The following is a 14366-nucleotide window of genomic DNA, read 5'->3' as shown; positions in this document are numbered from 1 at the left end:
GTAGACGATAGAAATGATGTTATCCATTAGACCATTTCTTAGAGGAGTATACCTTTTTTCTAGTTCTATAACTTGATCTTAATTGAAAATACCTATTATTAAACATTCATTGTTTTCTATATTTCTATAAATAGGAACTTCTTTAATAAAGTCTTTATTATTAAGACATTATATCACTAACACTTGTAGAGAACATAAGAGTATATATATTAAAGTCTTATATTTAAGCATTAACAATAACCATATGTGTCAAGTTCTTTTGAAATAGGGTCTTACTAAGCAGCAAAGGTTGACTTAAAACTCAATCCATAGATCACTGACTTTTCATGCAGAAACCCTTCTTTACCCAAAATATCTTTGTTCTTACATCTTTCTTTTCAACGTGTTTTTCTCCAACTTACTGCCTCCCTTTCATTTTCTATCCTTTTTATGTTACCATGAGACATAGGGAGATTAACAAAATTATCATCTTATTAAAAGAAATTTGAATTCAATATACATATATAACATAATGTAATAACATTGCCTTTGTGCATATTATTATACTAAGAGACTTAGTACGTTTCCAGGGAAACCCTATACAAAACACAAGACAGCAAAATATCTTCTCAGTCTTTGTAGAGAATGATTTACAGTGGCCTTGCTTTCGACTTGGAGTGAGTGCAAACAGCAGACGGAGAAAGAAATAAGAGCAGAGACAAAGCCAAAGATGTGATCTTAGTCAAGACATAGAGGTACGAGGGAGTTTTATAGGCACATAAAAGAGGAAGTGTAGGGGTTACATAATGTATGATATTAAAATCTCGAAGGTCAAAGTCCAGCCTACTTAAATCAATGGAATTCTCTTAAATTATTGATCTGTTCATGGTAGCAACTACAAGGAACAGCTTAAAAGAAAATAATGCATATCTAATTAAAGTTCATTCCCATTTTTTTTCGGGGGAGTTTGTATATGCGTTAGCTAAATGTTATACCTTGTTAAAAAGAACCAGACTGCAAAAACTGACCTCCTGGATGTGGTGACCACAGTTGGAGGCCTATCTAATGTGGACACAGGGGCTAAACGGGAGAATATTTTGCCCTCACCATCCAAGGTTAACTAGATACCAGGGGCCATCTCTAAAATTGTTTTGTAACTTTTTGGTGTCACTGGCCTCTTGTTCAGGGAAGCCATGGAGACCTCCCTTGGTGGACTCCAACCAGTATCTATGACATAGGGAAATGTCCTCGGCACTTTCAAATGACCCTGCAGCAAATCAAGTCCCTCACCTCAGCTCATTCTCATTCAGATGGAACACCTGGAAATGGAGACCTAATGAACCAGAGGCTCTTTCCGAACCCAACTGACTCCTGAGGACCAGACACACAACTGGCCTTAGCAGTGAAAAAGACGGTTAATTTTCTCAACTTTCCTGACCTTAAATACCCAAAAAAGGAAGTATAAAAGATTAGAAAAAGAATTGGTATATTTCTATAACAGTCTGAGGGATTATGCTCTCTAAATATTATGCTTAAAACTATATAAGATGTTATTTAGACAACTATTTCTCACTAATGATATTGATTATAAGAGTCCCAGATATAAGATACCATGACATTGACTCAATTCAATACTGCAGCACCTACTTGCTACAACAGCAACAAAACAAGATAGTTGCACTGTTATTTTAACTTAAAGATCAAATGCTGATTAAATTTGTTCTTTCTCTTGCTCACTGGAAGCCGCCTGGGAGGGACCTCACACTGTGATGCTAGCTACTCCAACAGCTTTCAAAGTACCCAGAGCAGATCCTTGGCTCGACACTTTTGAGCTCAGTCTTTGGAGCTAAAGGAAAACTTTGGAAGAACACAATGGAGGGATGTGTGTGAGCTTTTCCAGAGACTTCAATGGACGTTGCTTGGACATTCCGTATCCTGGCTCATCCTGGCTCCCTGCCTAGGAACTGTAACGCTAAAGACTCTTGTCTTTACTTCTCCCTGGCATCTCTACCCAGGCACAAGGCAACGATTTTTTTCCTTCCTCCCTACCCCTGGCTGTCATACAAATGTAAGCATGAAGTACCTTTGATGTCCCCTAGATAGGTTCACTAGTGAGGTTACCCCAACTGCCATGTCTGAAGACCCCACCCGGCAGAACGAAGTCATCTTTGGTCAGTATCCCAGTTCCCTGAATGGCACCTACTATATCCTCCTCTTTGTAAAGGAGAATAAAGCCAGAAGAGACACTTACCAGGCAGTTTAAAAACAACAACAACAACAACAAAAAGCAGGGGCCTCAGGGCATGCTCTTGGCCAGAAGTTGAAATTGTCCTTGGTCCTGTCCTGGCTGGAGGCCAAAAGCATCCAGGAGTCTAAATTCCCAGCAACCACATGGTGGCTCACAACCATCTGTAATGGAGTCTGGTGCCCTCTTCTGGCTTGCAGGCATACACACAAGACAGAATATTGTATACATAATAAAAATAAATAAATAAATATTTAAAGAATGAATAGGCTTGGTAGAGACTGAACATTTCATTTGGGTGAGTCAGTGACCTGGCTAAGGGATCATCACTCGGAACGGTGGGCGCACCTTCAGCTAAGCCAAAGAGACCAGAGGAGTAAACAGCCCTTTAATGAGATGATGTAAAACTCTTTCCTAGGACCCCCACCCTCTAGCACAGTAGCCTAGAGAGCTTTGCTAGTCTGCCTGAGAGCTTTGCTTTCCCAAATTACTCAGAAGAGTGCGACTTTTCGTTTTTCTCTTCTCTTCCAAGTTCCTGCTTTCTTTAGTGCTTTAGGTTTCACTTTTTCTCTGAAGTGCTCCTTCCCTAGTGTGGCTGCTTCTTGACCACGTGGCTGGCCTGCACACAGGCTGAACTCAAACCACCAGGAACTTTTTCCTCTTCTGTTCCATATTTCTCCTCCAGGCACTTGCTAAGATTCACAGCTTGTCTGCTCTCTTAAAACTCAGTAAAATTGTCCTTGAGGTCCTTTTGGAGTCCATTCTTATATTTCTTTTTAATTCACAAGACTAAGAACCTCATGAGGGTACCCTGATATCCCTAGTAAATGTGATTCTTCCAGGCCTCCTCCATGGGGACACCCACAGTATTCTTCCTGGAGATTCTTTTTGGAGAAACCCAGAGCCATGCCATGGGTGTGCCCCTTTAAGGCAATAATGTAAAACCCTTTCCTAGGATTCCCATTCTCTAGCACGGTAGTTGAGAGAGCTCTTTACATTCATGGTTAATGTCCATATTAGAACCCCCACTCTAATCTACGTGAGTTCGAGGCCAAACTGGTCTACGGAGTGAATGCCAGGACAGGCTCCAAAGCTACACAGAGAAACCCTGTCTCGAAAAACCAAAAGTAAATGAATAAGTAAATAAATAAAAAGAATTCCCACTCTATTTCATTAAAGAAAACAAAGCAAATATTCAATACATAGCCCATGCAAGTCAGGCATTGCTGCCCATGCCTGCAAATCCTAAAATTTGGGAGGTGGAGGCAGGAAGATCAAAGGTTCAAGCTTGTCCCTGGAAATCTGGTCTATATGAGAACTGTCTCAAACAAACAAACAAACAAACAAACAAAGTGTGCAGCTCATACTTCCTTGAATTTGACTCCTGTTTTGTTCTCAGTAGTGCTGGGATTATTGGTGTGTGCTACCATCCTGGTTAAATATATCTGCAGATTTAATGCTCCTTCTTTGAAGTATTTGAGAGAACAACATATTTGAAAATGTTGGTACATCTAGAAATAACTTTGTTTCAAATATCAAACTGACTGACTTTCTGCTCTATTAAAAAATGCATCGCTTTAAGAGTCCAGTGTGTGCTACTTTTGCCCTTATTTCAAGAAAAATCAAGATCTTAACTTTGAAAGAAATTTGTATAACGGTGCATGCCGGGAGATGCTGCCAATTACAGTGAAACTGTTTTGTTTGCTTGATTGATCTTAAGCTTGTGTAGGGCAGATGCTTGAAGCCTGTCTCGTTAGAGTGCCGCTCTCTTTTCCATTTCTCTTATTCATTAGTTTCCCCACTTTTCCAGCTTCTTCCTAGAGAGAATCCCAAGGAACAAGCAAAACAGGGAAGACTCATGGAGAGGGGACAGTCACATACCAGACACTGTGAATATCTGACTGCAGTGTCCGTGGACGGAGAGGGAAAGGGGTCTCAATTAGCAGCAATATTTTTGATCCATATTTTAGGATTTTCTTTCTCCCTGAGAGATTTACCCTTATCATAATAATGAAATCCCGAGAGTCACATAAAACACACAGAATATAAGAAGGGCCTTCACCTCAAATCACTTTATAATTTTGACATTTTGTAGGTACAGACAGCATGAATATAGCATTGGAGCCCAGAGGGAGGAAGCAGGAGACAATCTGTTGTGTACCTTTAATAGAGCAATACCACCCAGCCCCGAAAAAAAATAATGCATAGTTAAACCTATTTATTTAATACGTTCTTGGGAAGTATATGAGTGCGTTCAACTAGAAGCCCTTTTCTTTTCTTTTTTTTGTTTTTGTTTTTTTTTTTTTGAGACAGGGTTTCCCTGTAGTTTCTAGAGCCTGTCCTGGAACTAGCTCTTGTAGACCAGGCTGGCCTTGAACTCAGAGATCTGCCTGCCTCTGCCTCCCGAGTGCTGGGATTAAAGGCGTGCGCCACCACCGCCCAGCTTAGAAGCCCTTTTCCACTTACAGTACTGAATTTACCCCTGCTCTGTGTTCCTAGATATTAAAAATGCTCAAGATGTCCTACATCCTTTTCTGTCACAAGACTCTACTTATTGAAAATCATCATTTCTACTATGACTTGGGGAAGATTTGGGGTGGAGCTTCATCTAGTAATTCTGAGAAGACCACACACACACCTGATTCCACTTCTGGGTCTCTTAAGTAACTGATTCTCACTGATCAGTCAGAACTTTTTTTTTTCTAAACATGCTTTCTTTTTAATAGGAAACTATGGGTTTTCTTTCCTTTCTCTGAGCCCCTTAATCTTATTTCCAATACAGGTTCTCTTCAAAAGGCTTCCATTTAATAGGATAATGCCAGGGTACGGCATTTTCTAATCTTGGTTGATCATTTTCCTTCCATACTTATTTCTGTCTGTCTTTAGCTCCTCCTCCCTCAAACAGAAGAGTTATTTTTCCCTGCCCTTGTCCTAAGTGAGTCAAAGTAGACTACACTTTCACGTTTGCTCACGGGTTGCATTCTTACAGTTCTTGTTGTAAGGCCCTTGTTACATAAGTCTTGTTTTAGGCCATTGGTGCTATCTGGTGACTGTGTTCACTCTGATTTCTATCCTCATCCTGATCCTGCATCTTCAAAGCTTTTCCAATCCATCTCTATATGCTGAGAATAGCTGGTGCATTCTGTTTCTAGAACCTAGGAGCTGCTGGTATGTGCACTGCCATTTCAGTGCTATTCCATATTTTATATAAAGTTGTAATAATTGCTACCGCCTTTGAAAGATATCTATAATCTAGATGTCAGTTTTGTCATTAAATTTCCTATGAATCAGAACCCCCAAGCTTAGAAATTACCAGGGTGCTTTTCAGAAAGTTATTGGACAAATAAACTGCGATCTATCTGCTACGTAGCTATCCAGATATTAGCAAACTTGAAGGTAAAACTAAAACCTGAAATGGGGAGAGGGCCATCCTTTATATTATAGGACAAAAATGGGATCTGGGTTTTATTTCTGGCCCTAATAGAGAAACATCCTAGAGCATCCAAATGATTACTACCCAGAAAAAAATTTTCTGATAAAGTACGAGAGCTTATTCTCCCTCCCTTAAGACAATGCCCATACGAACTGCCTAATATGGCTGTCAACATCTAGAGAGGCCCCTTCCCACTCCAGGAAAGGTGTCTGTTCAAGAAACATTAAGAAATAGTGCAAAGCCCACTGAATATATAGGTTAGCACAGTACTCTCCAGGCCACTGCTTTCTCTCTTATCCTTCTAGTGTGCCTCTATTGCTCCATAGTAAACGATGCTTGCCTTCTATACCAAGATCTATGTGTCTCACCTGAATTGTTTTGATGGAGAACACAAGGATCTGGGAGCAGAGAGGAGCCGGAGTGACATCCCTGCATCACATGTGCTTACTAAAGTACTAATCAGTGATAAAACAAAATGAGCTATCTAGCCCTGAAACTGTGGAGCAACCTTAGACGGTTATTATGAAGGAAGCCAACTTGAAAAGGCTGCATACTGAATAACTCCATACATTATCGTCCTTCAGTTTCCACGGAGATGGTTTTAGAATGCCTTGGGAATCGCAAAGTCTGTGGATGATCTTCAAGTTTTTTTTTTCTGCAAAATGTCATAGCTACTGCATTTAATTTTTCCACATCCTGTCAAATGACTTGAACCATCTCTACATGACTAATGGTACCCAACACAGTGTATGTGCCATGTAGACAGCTGCTATACTGGTTTGCTTGTCTTTCCATGTTCAGCATTAACTACATTTTTCTTTCAAAAATTTGAACCACAAGTTGGTCAAATTCATAATATGTGGCCTACAGATGTATAAAGGCAATTTTACATTACATTCTGGACCCAACAAAATCACAGATTAAAAAAAAAGAGTGTGTTCTAGGGAACTGAGTAAGAGAAGGGTGACATCAACATGTTGGACACAAATTATTACACCTGAGTCGGACACTTAGAAACTAATTTCTCTAAGGGTGAATGAGAATGAGTCCTCACTTGGGCTACAAGGTAACTAAAGTGAATGTCGGATTGACTCCTCCTCTTTCATTTTGTGTGTGTCTCCTTCACTATGGGCCAGACTGTGCTCTCTTTAATCACTTGAGGAGTGTCTAAGTCTATCTCATCTCCCTTCAAGGTCATTGTCTTGAGTCAGCTTCATTTGAGAGTTCAAGAAGAACAGGAATTCAGAGGAGTCAGACCCCCCCCCCCCCACCACATATGAGAGGAATTATCTATGAGGGTAAGTCTGCATTGCGCAGCAGAAGTGCTCATCTAGACACCAGATTGGTCCTCTGTGGTGATGACCAGTTATTAGATCAACAGTCCATCTGAGGACAAGGACAATGATGGGTCAGTGACATGCTGGACCATACCTTGGCCAACATTGGTTAATTATGTATACTTCTTGGACTCTATTTGAATCTAAATCTTACGGCAGCAGCTCGAAAGCAAACTTGTGTGTGGGGGTGTTACTGGCCCCCTCTATCTGTTCTTCCCAATATGGCTACATAGGATTAATCTCCCTTCTTTGCTTTCATCTCTTTAATCAGCATCATTGGGATAGCTGGTCAAGTTTATAATGTTGAAGCTGAAGGAACCTAGGTTTGTTTCTAAAAATTCTGGTTACACACACCGTTTAAATCCATAGAATGTATTAGCCCAAGACTTAATCATAATATAAATTCTGGACTTAGGTGATAATTATGTCTCAAAACATAATTGTTTTGGCAAAGAACACACCATAATGCTGGATATGTGTAAAGCTGACTAAGGGGCGGGGGATGAGGCTCGCGGTAACTCTCCATGGTTCCCTTTTAATGTTTCCTAAAAAAAAATAAGTTTAATAAATTCTGGTGATATTTGAAGAATAGAAGTAAAATGTACAAAGCACACAAAGTCAGACAAGGTTAACCACAAAATCTATAAAGAAAGTATTTTAGACAATTGATACTTTAAAATCAAAGAACTAAACCTTTGTCATTAAGTAGTATGACCTACAATAGGCTCTTTGAGAGCGGCATTTCACATTGAACACCGGCAAGTGTGGATTTAATAATATGAGTGTCAATGTGAAGACGAATGCACTGGTGTAAAGTTCAGGATGTGCACAGGTTAGTGAGAGAAATGGCATGAAATAAGTGTGTTTCCTCAAAACTGACAGTAATGCCTGTGATGTGATCATTTGTCAAACGTTCACATATGAGTGAGAGTACCGAGAAATTTTTATGGTGAAAATACTCTGAGTGATATTGTAATGATGGATATATATTACTTTAATGTATAGAGTCACTTGTCAGTGACCTATTCTTTAGTGTGAATAAATTCTATTATATATATTATTACATATAACATATATTATATATATACACATATTGTCTCTGTGCCAGCCACTTATCTATGTATTAGGCATACAGGAACATCTAAAAACTATGCTGACTTCATCAAATTGATACAAACAACGCAAGACTGATGTGCGATAGTACATTCTGGATACCACTGACTGTCACTTGTGTGGTCACAGGACATTTCTCTTGGTTTCACTACAGGCTCTGGTTTGCATTTAAGAAGAGGATTTATTCAATGTTTTGAAAATCTGACGATGGGGCTTGCTCATTGTCATGCACACAGAAAAAGGAGATATTGGTGACTGCGTTTCATCCATCCCTGCAGGGCACTTTAGCATCCTGTATGCTTAGCGAGAATGAAAATAAATGAGAGCATAACTGTAGCATCCATCGAAGAAGAACGAATTGAAGATGACTGACCAATAACGAGAAGAAGAAATGTCCTGAGTTTAAATTCTCACCATTAATTGGGTCTACTTAAAATACAAACACTATTGTAACAAAAATCTGAGACGAGGACTCATGCAAGAAATGCTGCGGTGGTGATGCTAGAAATACAGGTGGATGATGCCAGTCTAGTGTTTCGAGCTGGTGTGACACCCTAACAGTTACTTTTGGTTAGCAAGTGGCTCCATTCCACCCTGAGAGGCTTTGATGTGCGATGTGAACAGAGCAGGAAGAACCTATGACCGATGGCCTCCTTTTCCACGTCTTCTCTAATCCATTTTTGAAGATTGAGAATGTCTTGCTTTGCTCCCTGGTGTGGCCTTAAACTCATAACCTCCTCCCCCAGTTTTGCAGTGTTGGACTTATAGACATGTACCACCTCGCCTGGTTTCCTTTATCCTTTAAAGGCTCATGCCGTCTCACACTGTATTCTAAATTAAAGAAAACTTTTTTTTTTTTAGCTCACAGGAATTGAAAAAGCAATGTGTTTATCCATGATTCTGGCTTCAGAAGGTCCTAGATTAGAGTCAAAGCAAAGGAATTTCAAAAGCAAGGGCAGGGATTATACTCCATTCTGAGGAGAAAGACCGATAACACAGATAAACAAAGCTCTGCCAGAGAAGGGAAGACACACTACAGCAGGGATGTACACACATATCTCGTTGTAACCCAGTGTGTCCCACCAAAGCTTCCAACAAGCCTAGTCAACCCCTTCGAAGGTCAAGATGAAATAGAAAGCCTTCTCCATTTTCTTCAAAGCCAACTCTGAATCTAACAATAATACTTTTCAATTTGTTCTACAAAACAGAAAGTATTCCACAAAAAGGGAACACTATCAAATACTCTCTACAAAAAAATGTTATCTTGATACCAAAACCAAGTGATGATACAACAATAACCAATCACAGGCCAGTAAATCCAAAAATGCTCAAAAGAATACTTGCAAACAAGAATCACCCTGAAGAAGCAAGGTTGGCTCAACATACACAAATCAGATCATGTGGATAGAAAAATCTTGATAGGTGAAGAAAATGAATTCTAAAATGTTCAAAAGGCCTTCCTGATCAAAGTCATGACAGATATAGATATGATATACCTGTAAATAATAGAAACTATATACAGCTCTCTTAGTTACCTTTCTATTGCTGTGATAAAATGCCATCATGACTGAGGGACCTAAATAAGGGACACATTTGGTTTGGGGCTCAAATGTAAGACCTAGATAGCAATATGCTTAAGTAATTAGCCAAGCAGTGATTTAATTAATACAGTTTCTGTGTGGTTATTTCGGGAGTCTGGGCAGCTGGGAAACGAACAAGCAGCCTCCTTATAACATTGGAGATATTTTCCCCCCTTCTGCCAGGACTATAACCCAGTGCAGTCTTCATGAAAATCAATGTGGCAATTTCTCAATAATTAAAAATAGAACTACTCCCTGACCCAATTATGCCACTCCTGGGCATAGATCCAAAGATATAAAAATGGAATAGTATCTAGGTATAAAGAAAAATGAGATCATAAAATGTTGAGGCAAATGGATGGACACAGAGGCTTAAGTGAGGTGGCTGGAACTCAGAAACAAACAAAGAAATAAAGAAACCAAACAACAACTGTTGGGAGCAGTGAGACCCCAGATCCTGAATTTCTTGTAATCCCCTGATCTGAGCGCCTACAGCTGCTCTGAGCACGAGACCTTCAGGAGTTCCTGATGGCAGGAGAGTGGTTTCTGGTGGGTTTGGCTGGGGCGTGGCTATCTCTATATAATCTGCCCCTGCACACAATAAAGGGGGCATTCTTGAGGAATTCAAGGATGACCCATGTCGCTGTCTCTCTGTCTGTGTTTTTTAACCTCCAGCCCCTTGCCCGAAGCTTGGTAACTGGGTAAAAGCGCATCGAATGCAGACACGGGGGCGTGGTGCGCGGCAAACAACAAACGCTGAACATTCTCTTTCATCTGTAGAGAGTGAAAGTGTTAATGTTTCCTACTAAGAAATCTCTCTCTCTCTCTCTCTCTCTCTCTCTCTCTCTCTCTCTCTCTCTCTCTCTCTCTCTCTCTCTCTCTCTCTCTCTCTCTCTCTCTCTCTCTCTCTCTCTGTGTGTGTGTGTGTGTGTGTCTGGTTAGGACCTTCTCAGAACAAAGAGCTGGACATGCCATCTTCCGTAAAGTATATAATGTGAAAATCAATTACAACGTGCAATAAAAATCAAATTCAAATGGGGTTTTTATTGTTGCACCGTATTTTGAAGGCTGCATGTCATCCACAGCAAATATGGAAAAGCATATTTAACTAGGATTTTTCTATGTAAATAGCATTTAAAAAATAAGAGCCAAAAAAAAAAGGAAAAAAAACCCCTGGGTCATTTCACTTACATATTTTGGAACCAAATTATTTCTGACAGATACTTAAGTTCAAATCTGCGCCATCACCATTCCCAGTCCTTTGTATATAGATCTTCAGCTAGCTCCAACTGGAAAAAGCTATTGTGTAAGGAAGGGTTTTACTGAAATAAGTTTTAAGCTGAGGTGAGTGTGTTCATTTGAGAGTATTTTAACTTTTATTTTTATAGCAAATTATTATGGCAGTCATCTTCTTAATTACCTATTTGGTATTGTGAATAAGTCAAACTAAAATGATCATTTTCATTATTCAATGATAAAAATTTTTAAACTTGAATATTCAGCCAGAAAATAGTTATTGAATCTTTTAATTGAGTTTTCTTCATGGGAACCAATATCACCAAGGGGACGTGGCTTGGCTCTGTCCCTCAGTGTCGATTCAAACGAACCCCTACCTCCTAGTTATCTTCTATCTTTCTAGGAATGATGTCCCTTTCTAAAGTTTTGGAATTCCTTTGTACAATGAAGAGTCAGCCACACCCACCAAAACCAGGTTCTGTGTGGGATTCCACTGTGCATTCTGGCTGCTGTGTGGGCTCTAGAAGTCCTTACTCGTAAACCCTGCCTGGACTTTTCTTTTCCTATTAAAAGAGACTTATTGACCTTTGTGCCATCTCTTCAGCCCCCTTTTCTTAAAAATAAAATAGAACATCTTTTATTTATTCTTTGGCAATTTCATACATGTATATTTTGTATCTTGATTATACTTACCCCAGCTCTCCCTTCCTAGTCCCTCAGGCACTTTGAACACCCACCACCAACACATCCAAAGCCTCCCTTTCTGTCCTCTTTTTAAAATTAAAAAAAAAGCTTTTTCATACTACATATTCTTATCATGGTTTCTCCTCCCCCAAGCATTACCAGAATCTCAGCTCCTCACCCTACCAACTTCATGCCTTCTTTCTGTCTGTCTTTAGAAAACAAACAAACAAACAAACAAACAAACAAACAAAACGCAAACCAGACAAGACAACAAACCATAATTTAAAATAAAAAGCTAATGAAACACCCACATTAAAGTCCATAAAACTCAGAATATCTTAATATACAATCACAAAGTCAATAAGACAAAAACAAAACAAAAAAGCAACATGAGACAAAAAGTTTGCAAGATACTATTAAGTTCATTTTGCATTGGCCATCAACTGCTGGATGCAGGGCTTGCTCTTCTATATACTCAGTGAGACTACATAGAAGAAAACTCATTTCCTTCACTAGTGAATGCCCATTGGTGAATGCTTCTTGACTGGGGATGCGAGCTCATGCCTACTTTCCTCCTTCAGTACTGGGACTCCCCCTGGCTTGAGTCTGTGCTGGCCCTGTGCACACTGCCACAGTCTCTGTGAGTTCATATTACATCAGCCATGCTGTGTCTGGAAGACACATTTCCTTGGAGTCAATCATCCTTTATGGCTCTTACAATCTTTCTACTTCCTTTTCCTCATAGCTCCCCTAACCTCCCATAGCAGGCTTATATCCTCATATCTTTCCTACCGAGCTTTCCTGCTGTGCTGCCTGGGATGCTGACTGATTGTTGACTTGATCTTGAGAAGGTAACTACATCTTTAGTGAGTTCTTGAGTGTTATGACTATGTCGTGATGCCTGGAATTTTCTGTGAGTTTAACTGGCAATCCAAAAGGCTCTACCTACAGCTTGTCAAAACATTGTTTTTCCCTTTCAAAAGAGTCAACATACATGGCAGATGGTGGGAGAGCTCCAGCAGGTGGGTTTCCTGACCTTCTGAACTTTGTTCTATTCCTTCAAGGAATCTTCCCAGATTAAGCTTAAGTACCAGGCCAGGTGTTCCATAGCACTTTCTCCATTGGAGGAACCTTCTTCAGGACATCCCATAGACTGGAATTAGACTCTGAAAGAGTTTATTTTCTACAACAGCTGGTTTGGTGTTGTGAACTTTGAAACCGAGTTTATTCGGTTTGTATTTGGCTACGAGGCTTCATGCTAATTGTTCAATGGTTTGTGAAGACTCACTGATATTGACAGGCTCTTTAGTGATTGTTTCCTGTCTTGTGGTTGCTCTGTGCTACCTATAAGTTCTGTGGTGATTGCTCCCTGGCTTGTTGGTTGCTCTCTGGAAGGTTTTGAAGCCTATCTATTATTCTATGAGCTCTCTATTTTATTTTTCTGAACTAATTTTTAGTGTATTTTATCGAAATATACTATATAAGTCACTGTAAGCTATTTTCATTCTCTTTGGGATAAGGTGGACCATTAAGAATAATTCAGTGTAGGCATCAATGAAAGCATCTAAAATATTATTTATCACATTACTGATACAAATGAAATTTTTTACATGTAAGTGGTTGAATTTCCCATGATAAGAAGCAATAGCTCAGAGAGAAAATCCATGAATAAACTATAGACAGTTAAGAGAAAAACCATGAATAAACCATAGACAGTTAAGAGAAAAACCATAAGCACCAGAAAATGCAAAATTGATTGCTGCTGCTCAGAGCACAGTCCCGAGTAAAAGATTCATTGATTTTATACCCTGATGGTTGGATTATAAAATAATAAGTTGTTCTATTTGACAAAATTTCTGGATTTTAGAGCATAAAATATTACACTGCTAAATTATTCATTTGGTATCTATGGAGAAGAAGAGTACTTCAAAGCGGGGAGAGGGTCGCTACACTAGCTCATCTCTGTAAGGTAAGCACACAACTTCTCAAAAGAATGGTGGCTAGTGCCACACACCCATTTTCACAGGGCAACTGCAAATGTACTTTTTGGAAATGTTTGGGAAAAAAAAGCCAAACTGAATAGTCTTGTATTTAGAGAGAATAATACAGATTAATGATAACTAAGGCTGGCTAGTCTATATCTTAATCTTCCTTAACTTTCAAGGTATTTTACAATGAGAATCAGGCTAAATAAGCAACTAGAAAAAGGTATTTTCTTATTGCTTTAGTGACTTATTGATTCTGGTATCTGGGGGAGAATCCTCGGTAGATAAAAATGATGCTCACCTTGGAAGCAAGACAACCTGATTCTAATCCCTAGAATTCATGTAAATGTCAGGAATGGCCACATGGTCTGTAACCTCTGCATCATGGGATAGACATTGGTAAATCTGGGGAGCTCACTGACTATCCAGCCTAGTCAAAACAGAGAGCATTAGGGTCAGCAAGAGACCCTGCCTCAAAAACTAGCATGGGAACAATAGAACAGAACTTCCAATGTTCTCTTCTCACCTCTGCATGTATGCACATCACACACACACACACACACACACACACACACACACACACCCCACACACAGTCAGACATAATGATTCTTAAAAAATACACCACCTAAACACAATAGCTAAGTCTTGAATGTTGTCTTAACCTATTGTTTTTATTTGGTTAAAGAAGCATAGAAAAATAGCACAGATACGTGTTTGATTTTTTTATGTGATAGCTAATCAAAAAGCTAAGCAATTCACTATACTTTTGTGAA

At 39.4% G+C, this 14366-nt stretch overlaps 1 protein-coding gene across 12 annotated transcripts in view; it reads right to left on the bottom strand.

The window, feature by feature from the left end:
- Pcdh15 (protocadherin related 15) overlaps nt 1-14366 on the bottom strand; it is a 535963-nt gene that overhangs the window by 28504 nt on the left and 493093 nt on the right. The gene's annotated exons all lie outside the window — the stretch shown is intronic.

The sequence above is a fragment of the Arvicola amphibius genome, chromosome 9 (genome assembly GCF_903992535.2).
Source record: "Arvicola amphibius chromosome 9, mArvAmp1.2, whole genome shotgun sequence".
NCBI lineage: Eukaryota > Metazoa > Chordata > Mammalia > Rodentia > Cricetidae > Arvicola > Arvicola amphibius.
This window is presented reverse-complemented; position numbering and strand designations above follow the sequence as displayed.